General features: G+C 39.4%; 1 protein-coding gene across 1 annotated transcript in view; it reads left to right on the top strand.

The window, feature by feature from the left end:
- The first annotated feature begins 6633 nt into the window (after positions 1 to 6633).
- The window catches only part of COMMD10 (COMM domain containing 10), a 971919-nt gene continuing 961024 nt past the window's right edge, over positions 6634 to 17528 (top strand). The window contains exon 1 of the mRNA XM_050793096.1: positions 6634 to 6638. The gene's annotated coding sequence lies outside the window, so the exon portion shown is untranslated. The remainder of the gene's footprint in view (positions 6639 to 17528) is intronic.

The following is a 17528-nucleotide window of genomic DNA, read 5'->3' as shown; positions in this document are numbered from 1 at the left end:
TAGGTATCTCAATTAAAGGTTGAGTATACTAGAAGTCTAAATCTATTCCAAGAGGATAGAAAGGCCTTAACAGGATTACTTTTTATGTATATAACTAGTTATGCTAAAAGATTGTAATAGCATGCTTCTTTATTATGCAAAGCAATTAGTATTATGCAAAGTAGTAGTTCAAATTATAACACAATTTTTTTCCTTTGCTGGAGAATACAGGCCAAATTTCTATACCTTTTAAATCTTATGTACTCAGTGTAACTGTTTTGAATATAACAGTAAGAGAAATTATATGATTAAAGATCCAAAATAGCAGAAACAATAAAAAGTCTGGAAAGTTAGACCACAAATTCTACTCTGCCACTACAAGTACAAACACAGAAATTGGTTTTCTACTCCCCAAATCTTTATCCTGGAAATAGATTTCTCTCCTGCTTATAGAATGAGAGCAACCCATCACGTTATTTTTATGGCTCTTAATGGATAGAGAATGAAGTAGATGCATGGTTGGTGGCTCAGCAGCCTCTAAATAGCATCAGCCCCATATGATGCATAGCCTGATCTGTACTAAGCCAGTGCAACTGGACCACCCAAGACAGAAAAGACGATCTATTTTATGGCTTGTGGAGTAAACTAAACTTCCAGCATTTTTTCTCAAGAAAGTGGTCAGCAGGAAATTGTCAGCTTAAAAATTTGGCATAGAAATAAAATGTAAATAGTCCATAAACAAATGAAAAGATGTTCAATTTCTCTCATAATTGAAGAAATTAAAATAGTACTTTCTCACTTTTCTGCTGGTCTTTTGACAAGTTTTCTTTTCTTTTAGATTCAGGGGTACCTGTTTTATTGTTTTATTTTAGATTCAGGGATACCTAGGCAGGTTTGTCATATAGGTAATTGTGTGTCATGGGGGTCTGATGTACAGGTTATCTCATCACCTAGGTAATAACCATGGTACCTGATAGGTAGTTTTTCTATCTTTTCTCTCTTCCCACTCTCCACCCTTAAGTACACATGGGTCCATGTGTATTTGGTTTTCTGTTCCTGCATTAGTTAGTTTAAGATAATGGCCTCCAGCTGTATCCATATTTCTGCAAGGGATGTGATCTTGTTCTTTTTAATAGCAGTGTAGTATTCCATAGTGTATATATACCACATTTTCTTTATCCAGTCTACCGTTGATGGGCATTTAGGTTGATTCCATTTCTTTGCTATTGTTAATACTGCTGCAATAAACTCATGCATGCATGTGTCTTTATGATAGAATGATTTCTATTCCTTTGGGCATATATCCAGTAATGGGATTGCTAGGTCAAATGGTAATTCTGTTTTAAGTTCTTTGAGAAATCATCACACTATACCCCACAATGGCTGAACTAATTTACATTCCCACCTGCAGTGTATAAGCATTGCCTTCATCTACAACCATGCCAGCATCTGTTATTTTTTGACTTCTTAATAATAGCCATTCTGACTGCAGTGAGATGGTATCTCACTGTGGCTTTGATCTGCATTTCTCTAATGATTAGTGATGCTGAGCATTTTTTCATATGCTTGTGAGCTGAGTGTATGTTTTCTTTCAGAAAGTGTCTGCTTATGGCCTTTGCCTACTTTTTAATGGGGCTGTTTATTAATTTAAGTTTCTTACAGATTCTGGGTATTCGAACTTTATTAAATGCATAGTTTGCAAATATTTTCTCCCGTTTTGTAGGTTGTCTGTATAGTCTGTTGATAGCTTCTTTTTTATTTTTTATTGTTATACTTTAAGTTCTGGGGTACATGTGCACAACCTGCAGGTTTGTTACATAGGCATACATGTGCCATGTTGGTTTGCCACACACATCAACTCATCATTTACGTTAGGTATTTCTCCTAATGCTGTCCCTCCCCCAGTCCCCCACCCCTTGACAGGCCCTGGTGTGTGATGTTGTCCTCCCTGTGTCCATGTGTTCTCATTGTTCAACTCCCACTTATGAGTGAGAACATACAGTGTTTGGTTTTCTCTTCTTGTGTTACTTTGCTGAGAATGATGGTTTCCAGTTTCATCCATGTCCCTGCAAAGGTGATGAACTCATCCTTTTTTATGACTGCATAGTATTCCATGGTGTATATGTGCCACATTTTCTTTATCCAGTCTATCATTGATGGGCATCTGGGTTGGTTCCAAGACTTTGCTATTGTAAACAGTGTTGCAATAAACATATGTGTGCATGTGTCTTTATAGTAGAATGATTTATAATCCTTTGGGTATATACCCAGTAATGGGATTGCTGGGTCAAATGGTATTTCTAGTTCTAGATCCTTGAGGAATCACCACACTGTCTTCCACAATGGTTGAACTAATTTACACTCCCGCCAATAGTGTAAAAGCATTCCTATTTCTCCACATTCTCTCCAGCATTTGTTGTTTCCTGACTTTTTAATGATCGCCATTTTAACTGGTGTGAGATGGTTTCTCATTGTGGTTTTGATTTGCATTTCTCTAATGACCAGTGATGATGAGCATTTTTTCATAAATTTGTTGGCTGCATAAATCTCTTCTTTTGAGAAGTGTCTGTTCATATCCTGTGCCCAATTTTTGATAGGTTTTTCTTTTCTTGTAAATTTAAGTTCTTTGTAGATTCTGGATATTAGCCTTTTGCTAGATGGATAGACTGCAAAAATTTTCTCCCATTTTGTAGGTTGCCTATTCACTCTGCTGATAGTTTCTTTCGCTGTGCAGAAGCTCTTTAGTTCAATTAGATCCCATTTGTCTATTTTGGCTTTTGTTGCCATCTCTTTTGGTGTTTTAGTCATGAAGTCTTTGCTCATGCCTATGTCCTGAATGGTATTGCCTAGGTTTTCCTCTAGGGTTTTTATGGTTTTAGGTCTTACATTTAAGTCTTTAATCCATCTTGAGTTAATTTTTATATAAGGTGTAAGGAAGGGATCCAGTTTCAGCTTTCTGCATGTGGCTAGCCAGTTTTCCCAACACCATTTATTAAGTAGGGAATCCTTTCCCCATTGCTTGTTTGTGTCAAGTTTGTCAAAGACCAGATGGTTGTAGATGTGTGGTGTTATTTCTGATGCCTCTGTTCTGTTCTATTGGTCTATATATCTGTTTTGGCACCAGTACCATGCTGTTTTGATTACTGTAGCCTTGTAGTATACTTTGAGGTCAGATAGCATGATGCCTCCAGCTTTGTTCCTTTTGCTTAGGATTGTCTTGGCTATGCAGGCTCTTTTTTGGTTCTATATGAAATTTAAAGTGTTTTTTTCCAATTATGTGAAGAAAGTCAGTGGTAGTTTGATGGGGATAGCATTGAATCTATAGATTACTTTGGGCAGTCTGGCCATTTTCACGATGTTGATTCTTCCTATCCATGAGCATGGAATGTTCTTCCATTTGTTTGTGTCCTCTTTTATTTCCTTGAGCAGTGGTTTGTAGTTCTCCTTGAAGAGGTCCTTCACATCCCCTGTAAGTTATTTTATTCTCTAGTAGCCATTGTGAATGGGAGTTCACTCACAATTTGGCTCTGTCTGTTATTGGTGTGTAGGAATGCTTGTGATTTTTGCACATTGATTTTGTAACCTGAGACTTTGCTGAATGTTGATAACTTCTTTTGCTGTGCAGAAGGTCTTTAGTTTAATTAGGTCCCATTTGTCAATTTTTGTTTTTGTCACAATTGCTTTGTTGTTTTTGTCATGAAATCTTTGCCATAGCCTATGTCCAGAATATTATTTCCTTGGTTATCTTCCAGGATTTTTATAGTTTTATATTTTACATTTTCTGATTTCACTTATTTCTTTTTTTCTACTAGCTCTGGGGTTGGTTTGCTCTTGTTTCTCTAGTTTTCCTAGGTGTAATGTTAGGTTATTAATTTGGGATATTGCTAACTTTTTGATTGGGTATTTATCTGGTGGTCTGTTGAAGTAGCTTCCTAACAGGTCCCCTTGTTTTCGTTTTTACAAACCAAAAATCTGATCATGTCTTTACACTGCTCAAAACCTTTCATTAGCTTTCCAGTTCACATTAGAGATATATTTTAATATAAATTATATTATGCTGTATAAAATCTTCTACAAATTTTTATTTACAATGTCTTAGAAATCTTTTCATGTCAATATCTAGCAATCTACCTCTCTCTTTCTAGCTGTTGCATAATATTACACAGTATGGCTAAAGTTCATTTAACTATTCTATTAGTGAACATTTAGACTGTTAAGAACTTTTTGGTTTATAAATCAGGCTGCAATGAACATCCTATACAAGCCTCCTTATTGTCATGTGAAAGTATTTGTTAAAGAGGATATCAATAGATAATAAAAAACTTAATAGCTGCTGCCAAATTGCCTACCAAAGTAGCTGTCTGCACTATATCCCACCAGTAGAGTGTGAAAATACATATTCACTCACACCTTTGCCAATATTTGCCTCTAGATATTCTATACTGTTCCACTGATATATTTTCTATTCCTGCAAACTCATACTATTAAATTCTGGGAAATTCTTGTCTATTTTGTAACTATGCCTTTAAACATTGTGTTTCTACATTCTTTCCATTTTCTACTTGTGAAAGGTGAAACTTTCGAATCTACACTCTATGTCTCTTAATTTTCCTTTCACACTTACCATTTCTTCAGCTCTTTGTACTGCATCATGGGAGAATTCCTTGGCTCAGTCTTTTAACTCATGAATTTACTCTTCTGCAGTGTCCATTTTAAAATATCAACTTCTACTGCCCATTGCGCCCTCTGAGTTGTGTGTCCTCACAATGCTGCAGCCAGAGCCCAGCCCCAGAGCCCGGGGAGCACGCAAGCCAGGCCAGGGTCCAGTCATTGGTTCATTCAGGCCTTGTGCAGGCTCCAAGGGGGCCTCTGGGAGGCTGCTCACAATGTGATCATGGGGGCCAGGCTCCAGCAAGCACACCCTGCCATTGTGAATCATCAAACCCTTTGAACTGAACCACCTTTCCTACGAGGATCTGCCGAGAGGCAATATGTGGAGGGACACAGAGATTTTTCTGCTGGCTAAGACTGTCATTGACCAGGGGAAGCTCATACCAGGTGACGTTATGATGTAACTGACTTCTCACAAGCTGAAAAATCTCACCCAGTCTCACTGGCTGTTGTGTGGTTTCACCAGGACACATCCCCAGGCTAAAGGCCTAGATTGAGTTTAATCAGATACACCTGATGATGAACCCGAACATGCAATTTGATGTCATCAAGCTATACCTCACTACTTGCTGGATTCATCCAGCCAATAGCCAAGTCAACAACCTCGAATTCAACCCTCCAAAACAGTCTGCATTATGATCTGACTTTAACAAGAGATTGAAGGCTTATTAATCCCAACTGCAAGTGGTCCTGGAATAATGCCAGAAAAGAGAGGTGTTCCATCTTCAGAAGAGAAACCAACAAGATCTAGCCCAATGTACATGCTTTCCCACAAACAAAAGTTCCCCAAATAAACCAGAAAGCATCAGTTACTCCATAAGGAAAAATGCATATAATTAGCAAGATGAGCTGAACCTCCCCCTTCTTTTCATTTAGAAGCTCCTTGTTCTAAGACTCCAGCATGTAGAAATTCTTTGAAAATTACATCACTTTTATTTCTACTGATTTTATTTTAAATTCTAAGGATGTGCCAAATGAGTCAGATACTAAGATTTGTCTTTTGAAATTATGTACTGTGTTTCATTCCGTTATCTTTTATGGGGGTGCAATTCAAAAACATGAGAAATGCCTAAACTTTAAGTATTTTAGAGTAAAATTAAAAGAACAATTGGTAGTAACTTTTGTTCCTTATGAGTAAGTGGTTGATAAGGTTGCCATATTTTTCTGGAAAAGTAAAATTTATTCCAATTCAGGGGAAGTATCACATCAGAGTCTTTTGCATAGCCTGATGCCAAAAGATATTTCTAGGATAAGAGACATGGCTTTGTGAGACATTGTACCTATAAAATTCCAGAGAAAAACAATGGGATTTACAGATCAGTTGCAGAATGCAAATATACTGTTGACTTTAAACAAATAAACCTATAACCTTGCTGTATAAGCTATATTTGTTTTATTATTGGACATACCTTCAGTTTTGTTTTTTGAGACAAGGTCTCACTCTGTCACCAAGGCTTGAGTGCTGTGGCATGATTACAGCTCACTGCAGCCTTGATCTCTTGGGTTCAAATGATCCTTCCAGCTCAGCCTCCCAAAGTGCTGGGATTACAAGTGTGAGCAGCTGTGCCTGGCCACCTTCAGTTTTCATACTCAAAAATTTTTAATTTGCTATAAAAATATATCAAATAGCATTTAGGAAAATTTTGATTTGCTATGACTTGCTTTCTTCTGAAAATACATGTGTACTGGGCATTATAATGTATGTTAGAAATTGACATTATAAGTTCTTGGATAAGCACCAAACTTGAGTGGATTTTCTTCAAGGGAAAATGTAATTGAAGTCTAAGTCTTATGTTTTCAGATGTTACTTAGGTTAAGAAATGTGTGTGCTTGCTGGTTCTCTTTTTGATCTAGGTGTGCAATATGCCTTGATGAGTAACAATTAAAATATTTTTTAAAAGCAGCATCAATAAAATAATATTTGTGACACTACATAAAATAAGCATACTTTGTCATTAGGAAATATAAATAGATGTATGCCTGGGGGAATATTTCTTTGAGCAAAATAGCAATCATAATTAGTAAATAGGTATAACCATAAAAAGGCTTTATATGACAGATTAAAAAGGACTAGGAAAGTAATTGGGCTTGCTGAAGAAATTTTTATAACAAAAAAATTGATACCTGTGGTGTTCACTGATATCCTATCTTAAAGGGAAAATACTCTGACAGTGTGTGTAATTTGAGCAGCTATTTTAAAGCCATTATTTATTAGTGAGATTTGAGGATCCATGTTATCTACTATGGCCTGGTAAGAGGAGTGAGGCAATTTGAGAGGTGGAGGAGAAACCAAATATATCTTAAATGGAATATTTCCTCTTTGCCTAAATCAAATTATAAAAGTCCTTTTATAAACTGTTATTAACTGCCTTTGAAAATTTGGCCTATTTTACTCCAGACATTTAAAATACAAATGCCAGCAAGAGTTTCTTATGTATTTGAGAGAAAAACTTACTTTTCTTTCTTTTGGTTTTATTTTTCACTCATTGTTGATTTTCAAAATGAACCAAGTTTTAAAAAAAGGATTACAGAAAATATTTCATTCTTTCAAATACTTTCTATGTCTCATTTGAATATTAATATCATGTACATCCTAAAAATGGAAACTATTTTTTAACCATCTTAACCATTTTTTAAAAGAAACTTTGTGGGTATGTAGCAGGTGTATACGTTTATGGAGTACATGAAATGTTTTGATACAGAAGTGCGATGGGTAATAATCACACCATGGAAGGCAGGGATTCCATCTCCTCAAGCATTTATCCTTTATGTTACAAACAATCCAATTATATTCTTTTAGTTATTTAAAAATATACACTTAAATTATTATTGACTATAGTCACCCTGTTGTGCTATCAAATACTAGGCCTTATTCATTTATTCTATTTTTGTACCTATTAACCATCACTCCCCCTCTTCACCTCCTTACTACCTTTCCCAGCCTCTGATAACCATCCTTCTATTATTTATCTCCCTGGATCCAACTGTTTTTATTTTTAGATCCCACAAATAATTAAGAACATGTGATATTTGTCTTTCTGTGCCTGGCTTATTTCACTTAATATAATGACCTCCATTTCCATCTATGTTGTTGCAAATGACTGAATCTCATTCTTTTTTATGGCTGAATAGTACTCCACTGTGTATAAGTACCACATTTTCTTTATCCATTCATCTGTTTATGGAAACCTAGGTTGCTTCCAAATCTTGGCTATTGTCAACAGAGCTGCAACAAACATGGAAATGCAGATATCTCTTTGATACACTGATTTCCCTTCTTTTGGGTATATACCCAGCAGTGGGATTGCTGGATCATATGGTAGCTCTATTTTTAGTTTTTTGAGAAACCTCCAAACTGTTCTCCATAGTGGTTGTACTAATGTACACTCCCATCAACAGTGTATGAGAGTTCCCTTTTCTTCACATCCTTACCAGCATTTATTATTACCTGTATTTTGGATATAAGCCACTTCAGCTGGGGTGAGATGATAACTCATTGTAGTTTTGATTTGCATTTCTCTGATGATCAACGATGTTGAGTACCTTTCATGTGTCTATCATAGGTATGTGTTTTGAGACATGTCTATTCAAATATTTTACCTATTTTTAAATTGGATTATTAGAATTTTTTTCTGTAGAGTTGTTTGAGCTCCTTATATATTCTGGCTATTAATCCCTTAACAGATGGGTAGTTTGCAAATATTTTCTCCCATTCTGTGGGTTTTCTCTCCACTTTGTTATTTATTTTGCTGTGCAGAAGTTTGTTAACTTCATGTGATCCCATTTGTCCATTTTTGCTTTGGCTGCCTGTGCTTGTGAGGTATTACTCAAGAAACCTTTGCCCAGATTGATATCCTGGAGAGTTTCCCCAATGTTTTTGTGTAGTAGTTTCATAGCTTGAGGTCTTAGAGTTAAGTCTTTTTTTTTTTTTTTTTTTTTTTTTTTTTTTGAGACGGAGTCTCACGCTGTTGCCCAGGCTGGAGTGCAGTGGCGCGATCTGGGCTCACTGCAAGCTCCGCCTCCTGGGTTCCCGCCATTCTCCTGCCTCAGCCTCCTGAGTAGCTAGGACTACAGGCGCCCGCCACCGCGCCCAGCTAATTTTTTTTTGTATTTTTAGTAGAGACGGGGTTTCACTGTGGTCTCGATCTCCTGACCTTGTGATCCGCCCTCCTCGGCCTCCCAAAGTGCTGGGATTACAGGCTTGAGCCACCGCGCCCGGCCAGAGTTAAGTCTTTAATTCGTTTTGATTTTTGTATATGGTGAGAGATAGGGGTCTAGTTTCATTCTTCTGCATGAGGATATCCAATTTTCCCAGCCCTATTTTTTGAAGAGACTGTCTCTAAAAATGTGAACTATCAAACTTAAGAACTATTGCTAGTAACCAGGTCATAGGTATACATTAGTGTTTATTATACTAAAATTAAGTTTTGGAAAAAATGTCAGTTCCATCTACCTATTCAGTTTTGTTTTGTTTTTTTGAGACGGAGTCTTGCTCTGTTGCCCAGGCTGGAGTACAATGGCAGGATCTCGGCTCACTGCAATCTCCGTCTCCCAGGTTCAAGCAATTCTCCTGCCTCAGACTCCTGAGTAACTGGGATTACAGGCGCCCGCCACCATGCCCAGCTAATTTGTGTACTTTTAGTAGACAGGGTTTCACTATATGTTGACCAGGCTGGGCTCAAACTCCTGACCTCAGGTGATCCACCTGCCTCGGTCTCCCAAAGAGCTGGGGTTATAGGTGTGAGCCACCATGTCCGGCCTCAATTTTGTATTATAAGCATTAATCTCAATGGCCTCTAGTTGATCTGTTTATAGATGCTCTCATCTTGTGAATCTTGACTGTCATCTTTATTATTAAGGGTCTCTGTTAGACTGCATTTTCTGTAAGTGGATGTCATGTGCTTGGGAACATTGTTGCTCTGGACTGTCCTATGGCCTGTTTTCAGGGAAAGTAGAAGACAAGCCGCTGGGTGAGATTTCTCTTAGGTATTCTAGTCTGGTGCCCCCTGGCAATGATGGCCTCATGACATGGCCATGCCATGCCTCTTTAATTTGGGCTCCCCGGTCACAGCTCCTACCTGGAAGTGGACACTTTGTCACTGCTGTTTGGCTCAGGGGTAGATGGAAGGGAATTGATGAAGGAAGATCTACCTGGCCTCTTCTGCAGCAGTGCCCCAAGAACCAACATGTTGATTGTCCTTGACACCTTCCTGCTTCTGGTGTCTGCCACTTTAGGAGATGGGGCAGTCTTGCTGCTCCCTGCACGTTTTTTTTTTTTTTTTTTTTTTTTAAGCAATACTTCCCTGTGCATGTTTTTGATTGACTTTTCTGTCTTTGATCAATCCAGTGTTCACCTCATCCTTTAGGATTTATTCCAGTTTCTGGTTCACTGAAAGTTTCACTTTTTGTTCAGGATCACCAGTCAAGTCCCTCGCTGTAGGAGTAAAGAAGCTCCAGGATATACTCAGTCCAACATCCTGACATGGAACCACAGAACCTTCAAAATTCTGAGTCATCTAACCTCCTATACCTGCAGCTTCAAATCTGGCTGCATATGAGAACCAAAGGGGGAGGTTTAAGACAGAATACTGATACTCCAGACATTTTTATTGAGTTGATCAGGGTGGGCACATGGGCATTGCTGTGTTTGTTTTAAAGCTCCCCAGCTGCTGCTAACCACGATCCAAAAATAACGGAGCTGACTACCTCCAAGAGAGCCAGGCTTCAAAATGGTCTTTAGCAGGGGCTCAGAACCACCTGGAAGCCTCACCAGCTGGAACCTTCATCACAAAAGTCCAGATCTGCCCTCATAATCACATTTCTCCTCCTACACGAGTATTTAAGCAATAGATTGTTTATCATTGTTTTATCATTAGTCATGGTCATGGATAGTTAACATTTTTCATTATGTCTGTGTTACTTATCAAATGTCACACTAGTTAAAGGTTTTTGGAAGCTTGCTTCAATAAACAGCTTTTCCTGTATGGCCAGGTCTTGATATGATTGGTCAAGTTCCCTGATATGGCCATCGTGTTTAATTAAATTCAGCTAATAATATCCATTTTCAAGTGTGCAGGTTGTAAAACAACTTTCAATGAAATCACAATGTACTTGTTTTATATTTCCTAGTCTTCACTAGCTCTTATTTGGTTCTAACCAAAAATTGGAAAATGACAATTAAGTGGCTTTTGAAGATAAAGTGACCCCAAGCACAATTCATTTCTCTAAACATCAGCAAAAATTCTTATTGGTCACTTACATAAATGTATGTAAACTGAAATGGGAACATGTTTATGTGTGACTTGGGGATGTTCTTATTATCCAATTAGGCTCACAATCTAGGTCTAGGCCTATGGTCTGGTGAGGTCTTTGAGCACTTTTTTTGTTGACCAGTACCAGTCCCCAACCCCCAGGCCGTGGACTAGTACTGGTCAATGACCTGTTAGGAACCAGGCCGCACAGCAGAAGGTGAGCAAGCATTGTTGCCAGAGCTCTGCCTCCTGTCAGATCAGTGGTGGCATTAGATTCTCATAGGAGTGTGAACCCTATTGCAAACTGTGCATGTGAGGGATCTAGGTTGTGCACTCTTTATGAGAATCTAACGAATGCCTGATGCTCTGAGGTGGAACAGTTTCATCCCAAAACCATCCCTCCATCATCCATGGAAAAATTGCCTTCCATGAAACTGGTACCTGGTGCCAAAAAAGGCTAGGAACTACAGATCTAGACATTATAGTAGTGCCTTATGTCAGGAGACTGGAAAGAATATTCAAGACTGGTGATGGTTGTGGTGGTGGTGAGCTCCAAAGTGGCTAAGATTATTTATAGGCAATCATCAAATGTATGTTTAATAAAGAATGTCAGGCCACACAGATGCTGAATTTGGCTTCAAACTGTAAGGCTTTGAGAATTTATCAGATATCCCACTATCTTAGTTTGCACTGCTATAACAGAGTAACGTAGACTGAATAGCTTATAAACCACAGAAATTTATTTCTCACAGTCCTGGAGGCTGGAAGTCTGAGATCAAGGTGCAGCATGATCAGATCCTAGAGAGGGCTCTCTTCTGGGTCGTAGACTGCCAGTTTCTCAAATACCATCACATCCAGGATTAGATTTCAACATATGAATTTAGTAGGGGGATGTAAACAGAAACAAAGAGGAAGCAAGGTTGGATGCTGACTGGAAAGACTCTCTGGGAGGGAAATGGGAAACCGGTTATTTGGCAGAAGATAGAATTTGAAGGTGGAATAAATTAGAAGAAAAACAAGAGAACTGATGGAATTGTAATAGAAGAAAAAGAAATAGGCTCACACTCAGAAAGAGCCCTAGTTCTGCCTAATCAATGTTTTTATTTCTCCTCATCAAAAATAATTTCTATTATGTCTCCTGAGCATGGAAACATTGGTAAGAACTATTAACTTAGGTCAGTAAAGTGGGGTAGGTAAATTATTTGGAATCAAAGTCTTAGTGGAGTTTTCATCTAATAAGAACAGAATCCACTAATGGCCATTTCATGGGGCCATTGCAAGCAGAGACATTGTGTGTGGTATGTCTCCAAATGTGATCATTTCAAATATCATTTGAGAACCCGTGAAAATCTTCAATAAATTTAATAATCCTAGAATCTTCCTTTTTCTAATCTCTAAGAAATTGCTCTCAAAAGTTAACAAATTTCAGTAATATAGCAATCAGATGACATTTCTATATTTATATGGCGCTTGGGCTCAGAGTTAGCCTTTACAAGTGATGACAAGATTCAGGCTGTAATAACTATAGTCTCACAGCAAAGTTTTCAACTGCAGTCACACAGTGACATTTCAGTCGATGACGAACTGCAAATATGATGGTAGTCCTATAAGATTTTAATGGAACAAAAAATCTCTATCACCTACTGATTTGTGTTTTGTAATTCCGTACCGTATTCAATATAGTAGCTTGCTGCACAGGTTGGTAGCCTAGAAGCGATAGGTTATACTACATAGCCTAGATTGTTAAGCGACATATGATTGTACATTGTAATTTGTTAGGTCTTTTGTTATTTAAAATATCCTCACAAAATTCCAGTAGGCAGGGCCCCTCAGGAGCCAAAGTCATATCAGAAAGTGGTAGTGACTGCTGAGTCTCAATGAGATGCCAAGTGCCAGCCAATGCTGCTTTTGCATTTGTATGCACCAGAAAGGGGAAAATGTCAAGTTCTCAAAATAAAACAAATGAAAAACCCAACAGCAACGAAAAGCAGCCACACATCAGAACAAGTTGAGTTTCTTTCAGGGACACTGTCCTTCCATTTGCATAGCTTTATGCTCGGGGACTCCTGTTGGATCTGCTGTGAGCTGTTTTTTTGTTTTTTGGTTTTTTGTTTTGTTTTTTTTTTCCCCTAAACAGAGCTTGCCTTAAACCATGGTTTGTGGACCATCCTTCATTAAGGAATTAATAAAGTCCTCCTATTGCCCACAGACCCTTCCTTTCCTGATGGTAGTCATGGAAAGAGAACACAGTCTTCTATCTCACAGTTAACACTGAGGCTTAGAATCATCTCGGAAGACTTAACACAGTGACTGGTAGTCATTCTAGGATAAAAAATGAGGGATATTAGAGCGCAGAGAGTGTGATGATTACCTACAGTGTGGACAGTGGTTCGGCGATGGGGGTGGGAAGCAGGAGGGAGGGCAAGAAAATGATATCGAAAGGGAGATGATGGAAGGATAAACTTCTGCCACATCTGCCTAAGGCAAGGCTGGGTGACAGTCATTTTTTTAGTCCAGCAAACTTTCCCACTCCCACCCATAAAGTGATCTCTAATTCTCTGGCACAACAGGTGCTTGCCACATGTAATTCTTGGCAACTGCTAAGTTTCCTTGTGCGGGTAATTTGTAACAGTTAGAAACGACTACTTCTCCTGGGGCTGCTGCTGTGGCTTCCTGGAAAGACTGTCCACTCCTATGCTCTGATGGATCACAGCTGCAGATTGCCCAGGCTTTGCTCATCACCACATGGCTATCATGTCAGAAGCACGTTCATCGCATGTGTTTTGGGGAAGTCATGTGATTATTTCTTCCATTACCTAAAGCTGTACAACCGGCTAAGCATTATGGGCCAGAGGTAGGTTTGAAATTTAGTCATTAGACCCACAATCAGCATGAACTATTGGGTAAATGCTCAGGAGAACATGTTTATGTGTCTGGGTGTGGGTGTGGGTGTGGGTGTATATGTAGGAGGAGAGGGTGTCTCATCTCTGAACACTTCTAAAAGGGTAAAAATCCCAAGCACGCCTCATTCAGGGGCCTCAGCTCACGCTCCACTTGAGCTGCATTAGTGAGCTTGTGCATTCTTAGGTAAGTACATGCTTAGTATAGTTTCATCAGGGAAGCCGAGACACAAGGACATGACTGCTTACTTACCATTTGGACATCTGACACAATCCACTTGCCCGCATCTTCCTAAAGACACAGCACGCGGTTGCGTCTGTGGATATCCATAGTCAAGCTTTGCCAGTCAACTCAGTGGATCAGCGTGCTCAATCTGACCTTACAACAGTCAAATGGAGCCTCGCTCAGGCTTTGGATGAAAGACCACACTCTCCCTCCCAATACACTCAATGAATTGCTATTGTGTTTGGAGTGCCCTGCCCACTGTCACCACCTATTTTAAACAGCACATGACTCTGACTCACAGAAAAGAGCAAAGAACTGCATGAAGGCTGTATAACATACTGCACACCCACTCCCTTGGGCAAGAGCCCAAAAACACTCAGGCCTCTGAGTGTCTTAGGTGAGAACCCTTTCTTCCTCTGGCATCTTTGAATGGATCCAATGAGTGAGGTTACCGAGGTTTTGCAACAAACAAGCAAACATTTAAAAATATCTCCTAAACATACAAATTGACAACTTAAACAAGAATGTGGGACAAAAAAAAAAAAAAAAAAGTCATTTATAGCTTGATGTCTTCTATGATATAGTTAGCTATGCCCAGATGCTGTGGGTGGGAAGAAGCCTGAAAGACTCCCCATCAACAGGGGTTCTGAGGCTGCCAAAGAGGGCCTCATTAAAGGGGCCAGTGGCTCCAGGTGATATCGTGGAACATAGTCCAGTTCTCTTCTGCACTGGATCTTTTCTTTGCTAGGTTAATTCTCAGAGGTTGTTTTCGGGAGAGCCCCTTTAGGAGCAAGGTGTGAAATCCACTCAAATTAGCTCAAATCCACACATCACATAAATTGTCTATTGTGTGGGGAGAGCAGAGAGAAGGGAGAAAGCTTACTGTAGATATAAAAAAAGTCTTTGGGGAAACTTGGAATTGCTAAAGAGCTAGACCTTAGTAGGGGCTAGAACTGGGGCCCCTCAGAAATCCTCTACATCCTTCACATTAGGCAGGGTTCGCTGACTCCACTGCCTGTAGGGCTCATACATGTGAAATAGTGGGGTCTAAAAAGGTAACTTGCTTGTACCACTCAGCCTCAGGGCCTGGGGAGCTGTGGAGAGAGTTGGGGAATCTGGCCACTCAAATAAAACCAAATTCTGTGTTCACTAAATCTCCTGTGAGTTTGCTGAAAGTTGTTCAACTATTCCAAGCAGCAGGTGAGTCTGCGGCAGGCCCCTTGGTCCTCTGGATGGACATTTATGGGAGTATGTGTGTGATCTTGGAATGTATGTTCTAAAACTCTGAAAAGTCTCAAATGCACCTCAAGTCTGGCCTCTCTGGTTCAGCGTGTTCATTCTTAGATAACCACAATTTCCATGTAGTTTGCTCTGGAAGGCCCACCTAGTTTTAAATGTGAAATACTTCAGTTTTTAAGTGTTGGCAACCATTTAAATTTCAAACCTCACAGGCCAAACAAAACATGTCGTGTATCAGTATGTCCTGTGGGTGGCTGGTTTGTGGTGGCTGGTACCTCATCATACACAGTCCACACATCTGTTTCTTTATGGTCCTCAACCCAATTGGCAAGTTCTGTATGTCTCTAAGCTCAGAATTCCTGGAGAGTAATTTAATTGGTCTCTGGCTTGGTTAGGGACCATTCCCGGTTCAATCACATGGTACATAGAACTGCCATTGTTAGAAGTTGTAGGTAAGGAGTGGGTGTGGCAGATAAACTGACTGAAAGTCCGCTATCATTGTTGGACGTTTCCAGATTTGTTTGCTCTTTGGATCATGTTCGTGAACTCAGAAGGAGCAGAGGATTTGTCTGGTTTGAAATTTCTGAACCTTCCTAAGTAAAATGAATCAGCAGTTGTCAGTTGCTCCATGAAAATGTCCCGGAATGCATAGGTAGAGGTGGCATCTTACTCCAACAGGGACTGAGACTGGCTCCTTCTCTACCAATTATGTCTCAGTTTTTGAGAAAATTGATGAAGACAGGCCATGACCTGAGCTTTTCTCGTTGCCAGGATGCCTCTTTTCTTTTTCTTCACATTTCCAGACTATGCCTCTCTTCCTTACTAATGTTTGTTTGGAAATAGGTCTGTATCTGACGACCTTTCCTGTAGGAAGAGTTCCAGAATATTCGCTCTCCAGTAAGAAAAAGAATCAGCAATTGGCAGTTTCTGAAATGAGCTTATTGTCTTCACACAGTTCTCATTTTCAGAAAATCGGGAAGGACTGGCAATGCTGCACATTCTTTGTGCCTGCTTGGTCTGCTCACATTATTTGCATTCTGATCCAGCATTTTCCACTGCATTTTCAAAGCCTCTGTAGACTCCACTCTTAATCTGTATAGTATAAAAGATAGCATTTCTCAACTTCACAAAGATTTCTTTTCAAACATTCTATTTCTGGAAGGTAGAACCAACGTTCTTTGCTGCTTGTTCTACCCACCCACAGCAGGGTACAGAATCACCCATCTGACCTGGGGCAGAACACCTGAGTGTGGGTCCAGCTCTCCATTTACTGGCTGCTCTGAAAGCATCAGTGTATTCATTAATAACAACATAGGAAATAACGGGACAAAAAATAAATTAGACTGATTCCTTTAGTTTTGGAGGGGGAATTATAAAGCTCTTTGGAAAACGTATGAATTACTTTACCTCTTAGGGGAATTCCTAGACCAGGAATTCATCTATGCCTGGGACTGGAACACATATATATTGGTTTTGGAGAAAACCCCAAGAGCATATACATGTGCTCTAGTCCAGTCTGTTTTTAACCCAAATACTTGTGATAACCCCGAGAAACTCAAAGACTCTGGAGTAAGTCCCAAAGCCTTGGGCTGTGGTCTGGGAGCCTCTAATCTCCAACATTTCAAAGAAGAATCAATCATATACTGCGTAGTATATTGGTAGTTTTTATTTTTCTTTTCATTTACTACTGGAAAATAATTGAAGCCTAGAAGTCTACCCTGGTGTGGTAGACATTTAATTGTCTGCCAACCATCTCCCTGATCCTGATAACAACATACTAATTTGCCTTTAAACTCCTCCGCTTCTCCCCCACTCATCTGAAGTGACTCTGGCTCCAGATTTGGGTATTGGATCTCGACTTGGAAAATCAAAGGGGAAGTGATTGGTTCAGAGCTGGGAAAGTGCCCCAAGCTGGGCCATGAAAATCAACCCTGAGATTATTGGTGCCTTACTCTGGGGTTGCTAAGCTTGTCGATGGAACTCTTGGTGGTCATCTTTACCACCTTGTAGGGAATACCTGCCTGTGAATGAAACTAACACAGAGGAAAGCAGGAGTGAGTGGGAAAGAGACAATGATTGTGTCCTTCATGCACTCACTGTCTAAAGACCTGGATCAAATTGAGCCTGAAACCACCCACTGAACTTTCCAGTTACAAGGATCAATAAATTCTGATTTTTCTTTGAGCCAGTTTAAGTTGGGCATGTATTTCATAACCAAAATTGTCAAGACTAATATAGATGATCTAGTGAGAAATTCATAGA

The sequence above is a fragment of the Macaca thibetana genome, chromosome 6 (genome assembly GCF_024542745.1).
Source record: "Macaca thibetana thibetana isolate TM-01 chromosome 6, ASM2454274v1, whole genome shotgun sequence".
Classification (NCBI taxonomy): Eukaryota; Metazoa; Chordata; class Mammalia; order Primates; family Cercopithecidae; genus Macaca; species Macaca thibetana.
Note: the sequence above shows the minus strand (reverse complement) of the source record. Positions and strands in the feature narration are given on the sequence as shown.